This window comes from Sorex fumeus, unplaced genomic scaffold (genome assembly GCF_029834395.1).
Source record: "Sorex fumeus unplaced genomic scaffold, SorFum_2.1 ptg000034l, whole genome shotgun sequence".
Lineage (NCBI taxonomy): Eukaryota > Metazoa > Chordata > Mammalia > Eulipotyphla > Soricidae > Sorex > Sorex fumeus.
This window is the reverse complement of record NW_026606091.1, coordinates 17,148,373-17,165,972: the sequence shown is the minus strand read 5'-3', so window position 1 is coordinate 17,165,972 and position 17,600 is coordinate 17,148,373. Positions and strand designations below refer to the sequence as shown.

Sequence of the window (17,600 nt, the reverse complement as noted above, 5' to 3'; positions counted from 1 at the left end):
AATCCCAGTATCCTCCACCAATATCTGTCCTTATGTTAGTTCTGATCAGTCTCGATTTTTTTCCCACCCCACCCCGCTATCCTGTCTAAACTCTATTTTGTAATTCAAGATTAAGGATTTGCCATCATTTGATTTTGTCTGTTCCCTTGTTTTGTTAAGTGAGATCACCTGGTATATTAGTGTTTCCCTCTGGCTTATTTCAGGTAACATGGTATAATCCAGTTCCTGTCCTTCCCTAGCAAGAGCTCATCATTTGTTCCAACTGTGCGTTATTGTGTTTTATGTATATGCCACAGCCTTTTTTTCCATTCTTCTGTCCTTGCCTGCTTCCATCTTCTAGCCATTGTACTTCGTGTTGCAATGAGTATAGGTGTGCATCTTTTCAAATTAATGTTTTGTGTTCTTTGGATGGACTCCAAGAACTGGTGTTGCTAGGTCAAGCTTTGTTCTTGGTTGTTTTTTTAAAGAAGCTTCTATAAGGGCTGGAAAGATAAGAAAGGATGGTATGGCACTTGCCTTACCTGCAGCTGACCCCCAACTCAAACCCTGACACCACATAATGGTTCCCTGATACCCAAAGGATATGGCCCAAACCTCCCTGCTTCAGCACCCCCTCTTTAAGAAAAGGAGGAAAAGTCTATAATGTTTATCTTACTTACTCACAAATATTGATGTTTAAATGCATCTAAATTTGTATTGAAATATAAATTTTATATTCTATTTATCTTTCTTGTCATTAACATTAAAAACGACAGATTGGGGACTGGAGCGATAGCACAACGGGTAGGGCGTTTGCCTTGCATGCAGCCGATCCAGGTTGGATTCCCTGCATCCCATATGGTCCCCCGAGGACCGCCAGGAGTAATTCCTGAGTGCAGAGCCAGGAGTAAGCACTGAGTATCGCTGGGTGTGACCCAAAAAGAAAAAAAAGTGACAAATTTCTTATGCATTCTTCAGCCTGCAAAAAACATTTTGTGTCACATGATTTAATTAGGCAAGTACTGTAGTCATAAGATGAGGCTCCAAAGACTGAACTGTAAATACTGTTGATCTGATTAGAAAACTGGAGATCAAGCGGTCACTGTTGTTTTTTCTTTTAATGTATGTTCATACAATCAACTTTTTCTTTTTATATATGCTTTAAGGTGTTCTTTTTTTCTATGTATTTTGTACTCTCTTGTTAGATTTTAATGTGAACTTTAACATATAGCAAAATTAGTCTTCTGCAACTGTTTTCATATTAAGTGAAATCAGTTGTTAGTAATATATTTGCATCAATATATGGCAATAAGGAATTTATTTTGATAGTTATAATTAACGTTAATTTTTTTTGCTAAAGAGTCATTTCATTGATCATTATATTTTGAATTCCCCCAAATGAACCTCTTAAGGTACATTTCTGGAATTCAGAAAAGTGTTATAGTTCTTCAAACTACGAAGACATTGTGAGTTGTCAAATCTTTTTCTGGGGAGACCACATTCAGCAGTGCTTGGGGGCTACTTGCAACTCAGGGTTATTTCCAGTAGTGCTCAGGGGACTAAGAGTTCTGGACATAGAACCTGGGCCTCCTGCACACAAACTCTTTGAGCTATCTTCCTGGGCCCTGAGTTATTGATCTTAAGCATATTTTATTGTGAATTAATTTGAAATTACTTGCTTCTATTAGCTATATATCATCAGAAAATAGAGTTTTGGTGGTTGGAAAATTTAGAGCTGGTAGGCCTACCGTATGGCTTGGAAACCAAGGGCTGCAACTACCCAATCATGGTTTCTTCTTTGAAGTAGACCTCTTCAGGAAATCGTGTTAGTCTGCTCTTCTTCCCCATTCTCTTCCATCTCATTAATTCCTTTGCTTTTCTACTGTTTCCTGCCTTGCATTTGGCTCTTTAACTATTTTGAAACAAGGTCTATTTTTAAAGAGCTTTTTATGCTGTGTTTTGTTCTTTAACTACTTTGAAACAAGATCTATTTTTAAAGAGGTTTTTGTTGTATTCTCAACTACACATTTAAGAAATACAAATGGTTGTTAAAATGTATTTAAAGCTTGTTTATCTCCCACCCCCTCCCAGCTGCCTTCTCTTGGTCCTTTCCTAGTAGAGCTTGATATGTCATGGGTCAGCATACATCATGACCACTCCCAGCGCAGTGCAGGGGACTGACTCAGGATCTTCCACATGCTGTGCATGTGCTCTTAACTTGAGCTATTTCTGAAGTTAGTCATTACTAGATACTTGAGAAAATTATAATCCTAGAAAATTTTCAATTGGATGGGATGGTAAAGATCTTGTCCAAAGCACCACCAAACTTATTGTAAATATTTATTTATTTAAGATTTCAATTTTGAATTAGTATTTGTCTATTAAAAGTATTATTAAAAGGATACATGAACACTATTTTATTTTGAGTTCAAGGGTTTTTTGTTTTGTATTTAGGGAACTTAGCAATCAGTGCTTGGGGACCACTTCTAGTGACTTTGCCCACTGGGCGACTAAACATAGGTCTCAAAGTGCATTTCTTATCAAGCCCTCTGGTGCTAAGGACCACTGAGGTCACATCCGTCAATGTAGGACGGATATGAGGTGACAGGGACTGAACTGAGATACTACCATAGCCCTTGTTCTTTCTGTCTCAACAGCCTCTCAAGGGTTTTTTGTTTAGTGCTTTGTTTCTTTTTTTTTTTTTTTTTTTTTGCTTTTTGTGTCATACCTGGCGATGCACAGGGGTTACTCCTGGCTCTGCACTCAGGAGTTACTCCTGGCGGTGCTCAGGAGCTACTCTTGACGGTGTTCAGGGGACCATATGGGATGCTGGGAATCGAACCCGGGTCGGCCACGTGCAAGGCTAACACCCTACCCGCTGTGCTATCTCTCCAGTCCCGAGTGCTTTGTTTCTTAATTTCTTTCTTTTTCTTTTTTTTTTTTGATTTTTTTTGTTTTTGTTTTTGTTCTTCAGGCCACACTTAGCAGTACTCAGGGTTACTCCTGGCTCTGCTCAGGGATCACTCCTGGAATGCTCAGGGAACATATGAAGTGTCAGGGATTGAACCCAGGCTTGCTGCTTACAGGCAGGCACCCTACTCGCTGTCATATCACCCCAGTCCCTGTTTCCTAATTTCTTATTTGAAGAATTATATACTTATTTTTTGCAAATAATTTGAACAAAAGAGGAAGGCATTTGAACAGAGAGGAATCACACTAGATGTAATCTATTGGCTCTTTTGCCATGTTTCTAAAATAATAATTTCTTTATCAGCCATAAACAAAGTTTGTGCCTTGCATGCATGAAAGCTAAATTAGATACCCAGTACAGGGAAAATAAATAGCAACATACACACATTGCCTCACATGCTCATCAGTGTTGGTAAGTTTATAAGGAATGAAAATACAAGGAATGAAAAATTACAGCAGTATGGACAAAAAGTAGTTGTACAAATAGAAAAACCATAGAGTTGCTATCACTTAGTAGGAAAGATATCGTGCAACTAGCCCGGATTCAAACAACTGGCAGCACATGATCCCACCAACCACCATTTGGGGCCAGTCTCCCCAGCACAGATCTGAGAGTCCCTGGTCATCACCAGGTGTGACCTAATACCATTCCTACACACACACACACACACACACACACACACACACACACAGAGGAAAAAAATTCAAGATTATTACGTATGATCAGGAAATTACAACAGTATCCTAGACTAATTGCTGATCATGCCAATTCAATGGATGATGGTTAGAAGGGGCATATGTGAGAGACAGCTGGGACGTATATGAGAATGCAGGAAGTGCACATACGAAAGAAAGAGATGATGGCTTGCAGTGAAAGCTCTAGTGATGTGGAGACTTGTCCTTTGAAACTAGTCCCTGGGAAAATTTTAACATTCAGGAGGCATTTGCTTTTTTGTTTTTTGACTTTAATATCACACTACACATGATAATGTTTCTAATGATGAATCACAAAACAGAGTTCATGTGCAATTGTGTACAAAATTTTTTTTTGTAAAAAGTAATGTTTTAAAAATTTTTTGCTGTAAGATTTTGCAGGAAGTTAATTTTCTTTAACTGGATAAATGAGGCATACTCTTTAGGCAACTACTAGAAACCCACTGCCATATCCCTGTTTATTTACTTTGAGTTTTTGTTGTAGTTAAACTCTTTAAGTTTGCTGAAAAAATGGGTAATTTCTATTAGCAGGAACAATAGTATAAGAAAAATGTGTGGGAGACTTCAATATATTTTGAAAAGTCATATATATTTATCGCTGAGAGCTGAAATTAGCCCCAAAACTAGTGGACTGTGTTCAACACTTTTAAGATACAAATTCAATGAGGAATGTACTTAGGAATAACAGGTTTTATGTTTGGTAGGGGTAGATGCACATTTACAATGTTTAATATTATCCTCCTAATAGATTCTCCAAATATCTTTTTTCCCCATGACAACATATACCTCTATATGTCTCCTGTGCAATATAAGCAAGTGGTTTGTTTATGATGAACACATTTAAGTGATGCAAATCGTGTAGTATGGTTAAAGTAAAATATATATTTGTATGTAATAAACACAAGCATTGTAACATCTGAAAGAGTATAATCACACTATAATCAAAGAAACATTTCCTTAGTTGTGACTTTATCACCAGCCTCCTCACAATTCAGTGCAGGCTAGCAATATCACTTCCTCCAAGTGCCTTGCTTCAAATGTCTGTATTTGAATTAGCCTGAAAGGAGTTTCCAATTTATATATTTGTATCTCATCCCTTTAAGCATTTAAGTGTAACCAAATCAGTAGTGTTTACTTTGTTGTAAAATGTTTAGTGTAAACATTATAAGCTAACAAAATTTTAATGTTTTAAATTTGTACAAAAGATTCTTTTAATGTTTTAAAATTATATCACTTCTTTTTTTTTAAATAGAGGTAGGAAAGAAAAGAGAACTTCAGATATTTATATTTAAACTAACAGCATGTGCTGACAAGTAATAAATAACAGTGGTTCAAAGTGACTAAATAAATTGGTTTCCACAAGCAATGATTCATCGTCTGACATTCATTGACATCAGGCTAAGAGATAGCTTCGTATTGTCAGCTTATAGAGGAAATATTGGATAGTATAACCATTCTGTTTAGAACCCTAAAATAGAAGTACATTATCTTCTATAGTGGTTTCATTTAAAAATATTTAGATTAATTGCATTTATTTTGTTCACTTACCTAACCCTATTTGATGTATGATCACTGAATTTTTGTGTTGTTTTATAATATTCTTTGGGTCAGAGGAATAATACGGTGGATAAGTTGCTTGTATTGCACACAGCCTACTCAGGTTCAATCCCTAGCACTCCATATGGTCACTGAGCCACACCAGGAGTGATCCCTGAGTGCAGAGCCAGAAGTAAGCCTTTCGCACAGCTGGTGAGATCCCAAGACCAAACTCAGCAATATGTGTACTGATTTTCTGTCTATGTTTTTAAAGAGAAAGTGCATTAGTTTACTATCTGCATAACATGTATACTACACATTAAACTTATAACAGCCCACATTCATTACCTGTTTCCTATCAGGGATATGGGGATAGCTTAGCTGATCCTTTGCTCAAGTCTTAAGAAAGATTGCATAAATCAAAGTATCAGTTGAGATGGTTTTATCTAATATTTGGAGGAATTGGCCAAGCTCGTCTTATTCAAGGCATTTGATACGTGACTTTAATTGTATCTGCCAACCCTCTTCACATTTATCATATAACATAACAATAATGGGAGTGAAATTTTATGATATCTTAAAGTATTGTATTGGGCTAGAGCGATAGCACAGCGGTAGGGCGTTTGCCTTGCACGCAGCCAATGTGGCCGACCCGAGTTCAATTCCTCCGCCCCTCTCGGAGAGCCCAGCAAGCTACCGAGAGTATCTCACCCGCACGGCAGAGCCTGGCAAGCTCCCCGTGACGTATTCGATATGCCAGACACAGTAACAACAAAGTCTCCAATGGAGATGTTACTGGGCCCGCTCGAGCAAAAGTACTGGCAAAGAACTATAAAGGGCATGTATAGAAGAGGGTAAGAATTTGAGGGGTGCCTTTTTTTTTTTAGCTATATCTGGTGTTACTGAGTACTTACTCCTGTCTCTGTGGTCTGGGTTCACTTCTGGTGGGCTCTGGGAACCATAGATGATGCTGGGGATTAAGTCCCAGTTGTGCAAGGCAAGTACCCAACCTGCTGAAGCATTATGAGGCCTCCGGGGAATGCTTTTAAAATTCTAACAAGAGAAGTGTAAAAAAAACTCCAGCAATTTATTCTTTTTTTTTTTTTTTGTAGAACTGCTATTTATTCAGCCACTGATTAGCTGATTGAATTGGGCATGAACTCTACCTTAATTTTTTTAATTTATTTTTTATTTTTATATTTATTAAATCACTGTGGGAAAAGTTACTAAGCTTTCAGGTTTAAGTCTCAGTCATACAATGATCAAACACCTTTCCCTTCACCAGTACTCATTTTTCACCACCAAGAATCCCAGTATACCCCCCCTACCACCCCTCCCAATGCCTGTGAGGCAGATGATTTCTACTTAACTCTTCTCTACATTGATTACCTTCATTATTTCGACAAAAGATGCACCATTATTGTTTAGAATTTTCCCCCCAAACAATCAGAATTGCTGAAAAGGCATTGTGAAATATTTTGTTTTCTATAGCTGGTTATGAGAATCATATAATGTCACGTGGCCACGATTTTGGATTTCTGCAAAGAGCCAGATAATTACGAGATTGGTTTCTGTGTATCCAGTGTTATGGCCGTGCTGGAGAGCCGCTCGTGGGGGGTAACTCATGACCTCGGTGGGGCGTGAAGGATGTGCTGGTACTGCCCCCCTTCCCATGAGACTGCCGTTGTCCCTTCACCTCCGGCTCGTACCTGGCTTTCTTATAAGCTCTGAGGTGGTGGCCTCCTTGCTGCCAGGGGGGATAAAGGCGAAGGGAGCAACACCCTTTCCCTCCTGGGAAGGCATGGTGCCATAGTTTAACGCATGGTCCATTCACTTTTCTGCCGCAAGCTTCCAGGCTCTGGATTAAGTCCTTTTGCCCCTGGAGCCATGGCCAGGCCAGAGAGCCATTTGTGGGGGGCAACTTGTAACCTCGGTAGGACATGAAGGGCGAGCCGGTACCGCCCTCCTTCCCATGAGACTGCAGTTGCCCCGTCACCGCCGGCTCATACCTGACTTTCCAATAAGCTCTGAGCTGGCGGCCACCTTGTATGCAGTCCAGTTGCATTTCTGCCAAAAAACTGCTGGGTTTCAAGATTTGTTTCTGAGTCGGTATCTTGGCTATTAGTCAGCTTGATGGGGTTATGGTGCTGCCAGTAGATTAATCTGTACCTGTGAAGTGAGTGCATCAACAGCCTCATGGCAACGTCAGACTTTTAGAAAACCTATTCGGTGATGGGGCAACTGCAGTCTCATGGGAAAGAGGGTGGTACAGGCTCATCCTTCACGCCGAGGTCACGAGTTGCCCCCCACAAGCGGCTTTCTGGCATGGCCATGGCTCAAAATTGCTGCTGTGCCTTTGACCAGACCCCAAAAACTCGGGGCAAAGTTTACCAAGAAAGTAAGGTATGCGGGAGACACACCCACAAACCACCTCCGGCTCAGCTATATAAATTCGAGCCATGGCCTCTCTGGTACCTGATCGAACTGCTTAATGGCCATGATCCTAGAGACTCAGAAACAAATCTTGGAACCCAAAAGCTTTGGGCAGAAATGCATACTGTTCCTGCAGTAGGTTACTGGTGCTAGGCCACTCCAGATGGGAATAGGTTTCGTGCCTTGGCCTGTTCCCCCTGGCAGCCTGGTGACCACCATCCTCCAGAGGCCACTGGACAGTCAGGTTTGGGCCTGCAGTGATGAGACACACGGGGCCTCACCACATGGGGGTGGAGCTGACTCTTTCTCCCCATTCAAATGAGACCCTGAGTCGCCGCCTATTCTTCTTTTAATGCTCTCATTTTTGCATCATGTACTGAAACTCTGTTAGTAGGCACATACATGTTTAAGACTATTAAATTCCCTTTAAAAATTTGTCTTGTATGTCCTGAGAGATAATACAGTGGGCAGGCTGTTTGCCTTGTAATAGATTGACCTGGGTTTGATCACTAACACCATATGTAGTCCATCAAGCCCACCAGGAGTGATCTCTGAGCAAAAAGACAAGAGTAAGTCATGAACTCTGCAGAGTATAACCCAAAAGCCTAAAACAACAACAACAACCAAAAAACAAAAACAAAAATCAATAACAAAAAATGTAAAGGAAAAAATTCCAAGAGCAGATCTCTTTAAAATTATGGAATAAGATCCCTCTTTGGTCTAAAACGTATTATTTTTCTATTACTGATATAATCACTTATGAGTCCTTTTTATTAATATAACTTTAGTATGGTATAACTTTTCAAGCTTTCAATCAGTCTAATTTTAAATTATGCTTCTTGTAGACAGCAGGTAGTTGATCTTCCTTTTTCTCCAATAAATGTTTTTGAACATTTACGTGCAATTTTAGCTTTTATTTTATACATAATATTTGTAATATACAATTTATGACACTATTTCCTTTTTCATGCCTTCTAAAATTTATTTCTATCATTTATTTTTGAGCACTTTTTAAATATATGATTACATATACTGGGAGCACTCTCCACACACTTGGATGAGCCTCACGCATAAAAGAACTGACAGAGGAACCCAGGTGTGTGGGACCCGGGGCTGAGATCTCCAAGCCTGTACAGTTTGGGACTGGACCTGCCAGTAACTAGACAGTTACACCCACCAACTGCCGTGTAACTCCAACAACGGCCAGGATCCAGAGATCATCACACTCAGCTCCTGGGAGAGAACAAGACAGAGTCTCCTACCCTATGCCTGACTGTCTCCACCAGGGCCCAACAGCTGAAGACCACCGAGGCCCAACCAAGGCCTTGCTGGGAGCACTCTCCACACACTTGGATGAGCCTCACGCATAAAAGAACTGACAGAGGAACCCAGGTGTGTGGGACCCGGGGCTGAGATCTCCAAGCCTGTACAGTTTGGGACTGGACCTGCCAGTAACTAGACAGTTACACCCACCAACTGCCGTGTAACTCCAACAACGGCCAGGATCCAGAGATTATCACACTCAGCTCCCGGCCGTGCGACATCTTATCATCTCATTCCTAATTCGGTCAAACTGGCAGGCTACCAAATGTAACATGCCCACACGGCAGAGTCTGGCAAACTCCCCGTGGTATACCCAATATGCCAAATACCAGTAACAATGATGGGTCTCATTCTCCTAACCCTGAAAAAGCCTTGAATATGGCACTTTAAAAAAAAAAAAATCTCAGGGCTAGGACGAAGAAGACGTTACTGGCACCTGCTCGAGGCAATCGACGAACAACAGGGTGGTCGTGATCGTGATCGTGATCATAGATTTTATGAGTTTTCAATATGGAGTTTAGAGATTTGTCCAGTTATGCAGCCACCAACACTAATTTTTATTACTCATGTAAGAAACTTCAACTTCTTTTTTTTTCTGATGCTTTTCATTATCATAGGACATGCCTCCTGCAATGTGTGCAAGAGAAGATGAGGGGTGGAGGGAGAGGAAGTCAATAAGGAAAGGCTAGATGGTCATCTCACTTCTTCTCTTTCTTCTTGTCCTTCTCATTCATGGCCAGGATCATCATGAGTTTTCTGAAAAGAGTAACAAAATCTAAGAAGAGGTCAATGCAGTGCCAGATATAATCCTTATCTCCATTTTCAGCCTTCTCAATGATAAGTTGAGTATCAAAAAGGACAAAGTCACACATAACCACCAGCCCCATATACAGATTTGCCTGGAAAAGCCAAATGGATCCAAAGAAAAGATTGCCCAGAGAAGACAAGAACATCAGACTCATGGCTGACATCAAGACACCTCCAAGGAACAGATAGCTCTGGCACCTGGCATAGAGTGCACTCAGGGTGAAGCAGGTGAAGATCATTGTTGTGCCCATGAAGGCCGTGGAAAGGATACTGAGGTTAATGGCAATACACAACTCCAGAGCAGGGCCCAGGCCAATACCTGTAAGGCAAGCAAATCCTGCAAGAAGTCCCAGCCTTTTTTGCTCAGTTTCATGGCTATGAGGTCTGGCCATTAACCAATCATCAATCCCAGGGAACCCAAGGCAGAGAGCAGGCCAGCCTGAAAGAAATGAGTGACCACATGGACATAGTTCCCCGCAGCCACCACAAACATGCAGAGTGCAAAACTGGCATAGACCTTCTTCAGGTGCTGCTGTGTTGAGGGGATTATGTGGGAAAATTTGAAGAGGGCATCAGAGTTGATCTTCCGATCAAATATGTTCATGATGCCAGAGTCTGTGGGACACAGCCTCCACTCTCCACTCGAAAGACGACACGGCTCCCCCACTGCCGGATGTGCTTCTCAGAAACTTCAATTTCTTGATAGCCACTTCCCAGCTGCACCTTCCTTGAGACTCTGGGAAGATACTAATCTACTTTATTTCTATAAATTTGCCTATTTTGGATACTTTATATCAATGGAACCATGCAGTTGGTGGTTATTTTTCTTCATCTGAGGATCACTTTAGCTGTGTTGGATCTTTTATAACCTCATATATTCATTAGAATTTTGTTATATTTACTTAAAATATTGGAATTTTGATAGCAGTTTACTTTATAAATTATAGGGCTGGAGCGATAGCACAGCGGTTGAGCCTTTCACATGGTCAACTTGGCTGACCTGAGTTTGATTCCTCTGCCCCTCTCGGAGAGCCCGGCAAGCTACTGACAGTATCTCACCCGCATGGCAAAGCCTGGCAAGCTACCTGTGATGTATTCAATATGCCAAACACAGTAACAACAAGTCTCACAACGAAGACGTTACTGGGTCTGCTTGAGCAAATTGATGAACAATGGGAGGACAGTGGACAGTGGACAGGACATTTAAAAATTATAAATATTCTTCCCACCCAAAAGCAAGGTAATAACTTTCAAATTCTCATGGATTTTTTTCTATATCATAACAGGATAGCATTTTGTTATATAGATCTTTTGATAATTTCTTCTGTATATTATCAGATCATCTGCAAATAATAATCACTTTACTTCCTTTTCCAGCTGGAATATTTTGTGAGGAAACCTCCCAAGTGGTGTGTTCAGAAGCCCTAGGGCTAGTCCTGGTGAGTCAGGAAAGGCTGAGCCTTTCATTTAATGCTAAGGTGGAGATATTTTATTATGTTTTTAATTTTCATATTTGAGAATGGTCTTTTCAGATTATCATTTTTTTTCTTGGTTCAGTCTTGGTGTACTTCATTTCTTCTAGATTATCAATATTATTCGTGTATATTTTTTCATAATAGCCTCTTATGATTCTTGTCTTTCTATATTATCTGCTCTAATTTCTCTCTTATAATTTTCTGATTCTATTTGTTATTTTTTTCTTTTCTCTGTTAACTAAGCTAAAGTTTTGTTGATTTGTTTATCTTTTTGAAAAGCCATCTATTGGCTTCATTTATTTTTTGTTTCTATTTCATTTACTTCTGCTGTGATTTTTTATTTTCTTTCTTCCACTAATTTTTGGCTTTGAATGATAGGGTGTTTGCCTTGTGCACAGCCAGCCTGGCCGAGCCAGGTTAGATTCCCCCACCCCTCTCAGAAAGCCTGACAAGCTACCTAGAGTATCTCGCCCGCGCAGGAAAACCTGGCAAGCTACCTGTGACTTATTCAATATGCCAAACACAGTAACAACAAGTCTCAAAATGGAAACGTTACTGGGCCCACTCAAGCAAATCGATGAACAATGGGAGGACAGTGTTTGTTGTTCTTATTCTAGTTGTTTTAGGTATAAGCTTAAATTCTTATTTGAGATTCTTGTTTCTTAACGATGACCTTCCATAGCTCCTAACTTCTGACTTAATACTGCTTTTGCTGCATAGTTTAGGTTCTGATGATACTTGTCTTTATTTTCATTTCTCCTCAGGTATTAAATTTCTGTTTCTGAGTGGGTCAACACTCCTCATTGACCTAGTGATCATTGAAAAGCAGTTGTTTGGTCTCCCAAGTTTCTGGTTTCCTTTTAAGTAAAGTAAAGTAAAGGCCCTCCCATTGATCGTCGATTTGCTCGAGCGGGCCCAGTAACATCTCCATTGGAGACTTTGTTGTTACTGTGTTTGGCATATCGAATACTCTTGGTAGCTTGCCGGGCTCTCCGAGAGGGGCGGAGGAATCGAACTCGGGTCGGCCATGTTGGCCGCTTGTAAGGCGAACGCCCTACCACTGTGCTATCGCTCCAGCCCGGTTTCCTTTTAATGAATTTAAAAATTAGCTAAGGAAAAGACAATATTGAACAATAAACTCTTGACTTTGGATTACAGTACTGATTACCAGATCCTCAGACAGGGAGATGGGAATGATGACTGAATTAGAAGTAATATACAGACCGTAGAGAGGACTTTTGGACACTCTGCTGGCATTGGGGTACAGTTACTTTGCACATCAATACCATATACTTTGGCACTAATGTGCCAAATTCTTACCCAAGCTATAATAACACTTATTTATTTGTTTTTGTTTTTGTTTGGGGCCACACCCAGTGGTGCTCCGGGCTTACTTCTGTCTCTGTGCTGAGTGATCACTCCTGGAGGGGCTGAGAGGACCATATGGGATGCCAGGGATCAAACCCAGGACATCTGTATGCAAGAAAAACACCCTGCCTGCTGTACTATGGCTCCAGCCCCTATGATAACATTTAAATTAAAAACTTTTAATTTTTGTATCATAGTTTAACATACACATACATGTGTAATAGCATCAACGGCCAAGATCCAGAGACTATAAAACCCAGCTCCCGGAAGCACACGACTGCAATTGCGGCCGTGCGACATCTTATCTCATTCTTACTTTGGACAAACCTGTCAGGCTACCGAATGTAACCTGCCCACATGGCAGAGTCTGGCAAACTCCCCAGTGGCGTACCCAGTGTGTCAAATACCAGTAACAATGATGGGTCTCATTCTCCTAAGCCTGAAAGAGCCTTGAATATGGCACTTTTTAAAAAATCTCAGGGCTAGGACGAATGAGATGTTACTGGGGCCTGCTCGAGGCAATCGACGAACAACAGGATGGTCGTGATGTCGTGATGAGGTTAACATATCATATCAAAGAATTATTCTTTTTGTGGTTGATTTCCAATTTTAGAGCATTGTAATCATAAAACATTCTTGATATGATTTGAGCATTCATGAATTTATTGAGAATTGCTTTGTCTCCCAGCATATGGTCTGTCTTTTAAAATGTTCTCTTAGACATAGCAAATTTAGTTTGGGGTGGAAGGCTGCAGTGTTCTATAAGTGTCTGTTAAGTCCATCTGGTTGTGCTCATCATTTTAGACAATTGTTTTTATGTTTTTATTCTGCCCATGGTAGCAAGTAGGGTATTACATCCTCTACTACTACTGTATTGGTCACTGTCACTCTTTATTTCTATTAATAATAGCTTAGTGACTTGTTTGGTGCATATGTATCAATAAGTATATCTTTTTCTTATACTGTCATTAATCATTATATAATAGCTCATTACTTTTATGTGTTTTCTTTTCTTTTCTTTGGAGGCGGGGAGTGGGTGGGCTGGAGCAATAGCATAGCGGTAGGGTATTTGCCTTGCACGCAGCCAGCCCAGCCGAGCCGAGTTTGATTCCGTTGCCCCTCTCATAGAGCCAGGCAAGCTACCGAGAGTATCTCGCCCGCACGGCAAAGCCTGGCAAGCTACCCGTGACTTATTCAATAAGCCAAACACAGTAACAACAAGTCTTAAAATGGAGGCGTTACTGGGCCCACTCAAGCAAATCAACAATGGGAGGACAGTGTTTCTTTGGGGACATGTTCAGCATTGCTCAGGGAACTTTTTTTTTTTTTAATTTTTATTAGTGAAACACCGTGGAGTACAGTTGTAGACTTATAAACTTTCATACTTGGGTTTCAGTTATACAATGATCGAGTACCCATCCCTTCACCAGTGCCCATTCTCCACCAACAATGATCCCAGTAACCCCCCCAATCCCCCCAACCCATTCCCGCCCCCCCCCCCCCCCCGGCCCACCTCAGTGGCAGGGCATTCCCTTTTGTTCTCTCTTTCCGTTAGGGTGTGTGGTTTGCAATAGAGGTATTGAGTGGCCATTGTGTTTGTTCTATAATGTACTTTCAGCACGCATCTACCACCCTGAGCATGCTGTTCCCTTTACTTGGTGTTCTTTTCTCTATCTCAGCTGCCTTTCCCCCCAGCATGCGCTGCCAGCTTCCAAGCCATGAAGCAAACCTCCTGGTAGTTATCTCAACTATTCTTTGGTGTTAGTCTCCCATTCTGTTCCACAGATGAGTGCAGACTTTCTATGTCTGTCCCTCTCTTTCTGACTCATTTCACTTAGCGTGATACTTTCCATGTAGAACCACTTGTATGCAAATTTCATAACTTCACCTTTTCTAATAGCTGCATGGTATTCCATTGTGTAGACGTACTAAAGTTTCTTTAACCAGTCATCTGTTCTAGGGCACTCGGGTTTTTTCCAGATTTTGTCTATTGTAAACAGTGCATCAATGAACTTAAAACTCTACTACAAAGCAGTAATAATTAAAACAGCATGGTACTGGAACAAAGGCAGAGCTGCAGACCAATGGAACAGGGTTGAGTATACTGACATCTCCCCCCAAGCATATGATCATCTAATCTTTGATAAGGGAGCAAGAAATATGAAGTGGAGCAAGGAAAGCCTCTTTAACAAATTGTGCTGGCAAAACTGGACAGCTACATACAAAAAATGGGCTCAGATCTCTGCCTAACACCATGTACAAAAGAAAGATCAAAATGGATTAAAGACCTCAACATCAGACCGGAATCCATAAGGTACATTAAAGACAAAGTTGGCAAAACCCTCCATGACATTGAAGCTAATGGTGTCTTCAAAAATGTCACACCACTGGTCAAGCAAGTGAAAATAGAGATAGACAAATGGGACTATCTTAAACTAAGAAGCTTCTGCACCTCCAAAGAAACAGAGACCAAAATACAAAGACATTCTACAGAATGGGAAAGGATATTCACCGAATACACATCTGACAAGGGGTTGATATCAAGGATATACAAAGTACTGGTTGAACTCCACAAGAAGAAAACATCCAACCCCAACAAAAAATGGGGCGACAAAATGAATAGAAACTATCTCAAAGAAGAAATCTGAATGGCAAAAAGGCACATGAGAAAATGCTGTACGTCATTAATTATCAGGGAGATGCAGATCAAAACAACAATGAGATATCATCTCACACCACAGAGAGTGGCTCACATCCACAAAAACAAAAGCAACCGGTGTTGATGCGGATGTGGCGAGAAAGTGACCCCCCTTCACTGCTGGTGGGAATGCCAACTGGTTCAGCCCTTTTGGAAAACAATATGGACGATTCTCAAAAAATTAGAAATTGAGCTCCAATTTGACCCAGCAATACCACTCCTGGGAATATATCAAAGAGAGGCAAAAAAGTATAGTCGAAGTGACAACTGCACTTGTTTGTTCATTGCAGCACTTTTTACAATAGCCAGAATCTGGAAAAAACCTGAGTACCTGAGAACAGATGACTGGTTAAAGAAACTTTGGTACATTTGGTACAACAATGGAGTTGTAGCTGTTAGAAAAGATGAAGTCATGAAATTTACATACAAGTGGTACTACATGGAAAGTATCATGCTAAGCGAAATGAGTCAGAAAGAGAGGGACAGACATAGAAATATTGCATTCATCTGGGGAACAGAAAGTAACAAAATAGGAGACTAACACCCAAGAACAGACAAGATAAGTACCAGGAGGTTCACTCTATGGCTTGGAGGCCAGCTGCACATGCTGGGGTTAAAGGCAGCTCAGACAGAGAAGGGAGCACCAAATAAAGGGTGTTGGGAGGATCCTCCGAGGATGGGAGATGCATGCTGAAAGTAGACTATAGACCGAATGTGATTGCCACTCAATGCCTCTTTTGCAAACCACGGCACCCAAAAGGAAAGAGAACAAAATTGGAATGCCCTGCCACAGAGGCAGGGTGAGCTAGGGGATATGGGGGGTGAGAGGGATACTGGGATCAGTGGTGGTGGTGGAGAATGGGCACTGGTGAAGGGATGGGTACTCGATCATTGTAAAACTAAAACCCAATCACAAAAATCTGTAAGTCTACAACTGTACCTCATGATGTTTCACTAATAAAAATTTTAAATAAATAAATAAATTATACCAGATGGAACATGCAAAATGTTCAGAACGACCTTGCATGCCACCAACTTTGTTTCAAATACCCAGTACTATGTATGATTCCCTGTTAAGAAAACAGAAAGGTCCTCTGAACTATGTGGTTAGTAACATCTAGCTATTTACCTACATTCCCAGCTATAAAAAAGCATTTTTCCCTGTATCTTAACATTTATATAGTTGAAATCTTTTAGTGATTAATTTTGTTTCCATGGTAGCTTCTACAACTGATATAGAGACATTTTATCTCTACCAAATACAACTTCCAAACTAAAGTTATTTTAAACCATTATTATTATTTGTGTGTATTCTTAAGCAGTCTTCTTTCAGAATCTTTTATATAAAATGACAGTTTCAGGACTTTACAAAAGAACATTCAGAATCATCATGCTACTATGTAAAAAAAAACTAAAAATGTTTTTTAAAACCAGTGTAGAATTTGGAAATATAATCTTTGTACTATCTTTGGGAGACATTTTACCTTACAATAGAAAATATTTTGAATCAACTTTAAGTACTGTATTAATCATCTATTTGTGCATACATAGTTATCCTAAAATGTTGATTAAAACAATAAATGTTTATTGTCTTAACACACAGTCTCTGAGGATTAAGAATTCGGGTGACTCATCAAAAAATGGGGAGAAGAAATGAACAGAAGTTTCCTCAAAAAAAGAAATACGAATGGCCAAAAGGCACATGAAAAAATGCTCCACATTGCTAGCCATCAGGGAGATGCAAATCAAAACAACAATGAGATATCATCTCATACCACAGAGACTGGCACACATTCAAAAGAATAAAAACAACCAGTGCTGGCGTGGATGTGAGGAAAAAGGGACACTCTTTCACTGCTGGTGGGAATGCCCACTAGTCCAGCCTTTCTGGAAAACAACATGGACTAGCACTAGCACTATTCTTCCGTTGTTCATTGAGTTGCTCAAGCGGGCCCAGTAACATCTCTATTGTGAGACTTATTGTTACTGTATTTGGCATATCAGATACGTCAAAGGTAACTTGCCAGTCTTTGCCGTGCAGGCGAGATACTCTTGGTAGCTTACCAGGCTTTCAATTTCTTGTATTTAGTACCTATTATCCAACCACAGGCATGGATGCATGCTCTCCCAGGCTCCTGCCCAGCTTATAATTTCACTGGCTCTCTTCCCTTGGAATGTTGTCATAATCTTCCATTGTGTCTTGCCAACAAGCTCCATTGCATACACATAAAATCTGCAGTACTTTCTTATTGAAGGTCACTTCACAGAGTTTTCCATCCTTTTGTTGTTAACCATGA

At 40.4% G+C, this 17,600-nt stretch overlaps 1 pseudogene; it reads right to left on the bottom strand.

Moving 5' to 3' along the window:
• Positions 1-9,552: 9,552 nt before the first annotated feature.
• Positions 9,553-10,440, bottom strand: LOC130026390 (bax inhibitor 1-like; annotated as a pseudogene).
• Positions 10,441-17,600: the final 7,160 nt, after the last annotated feature.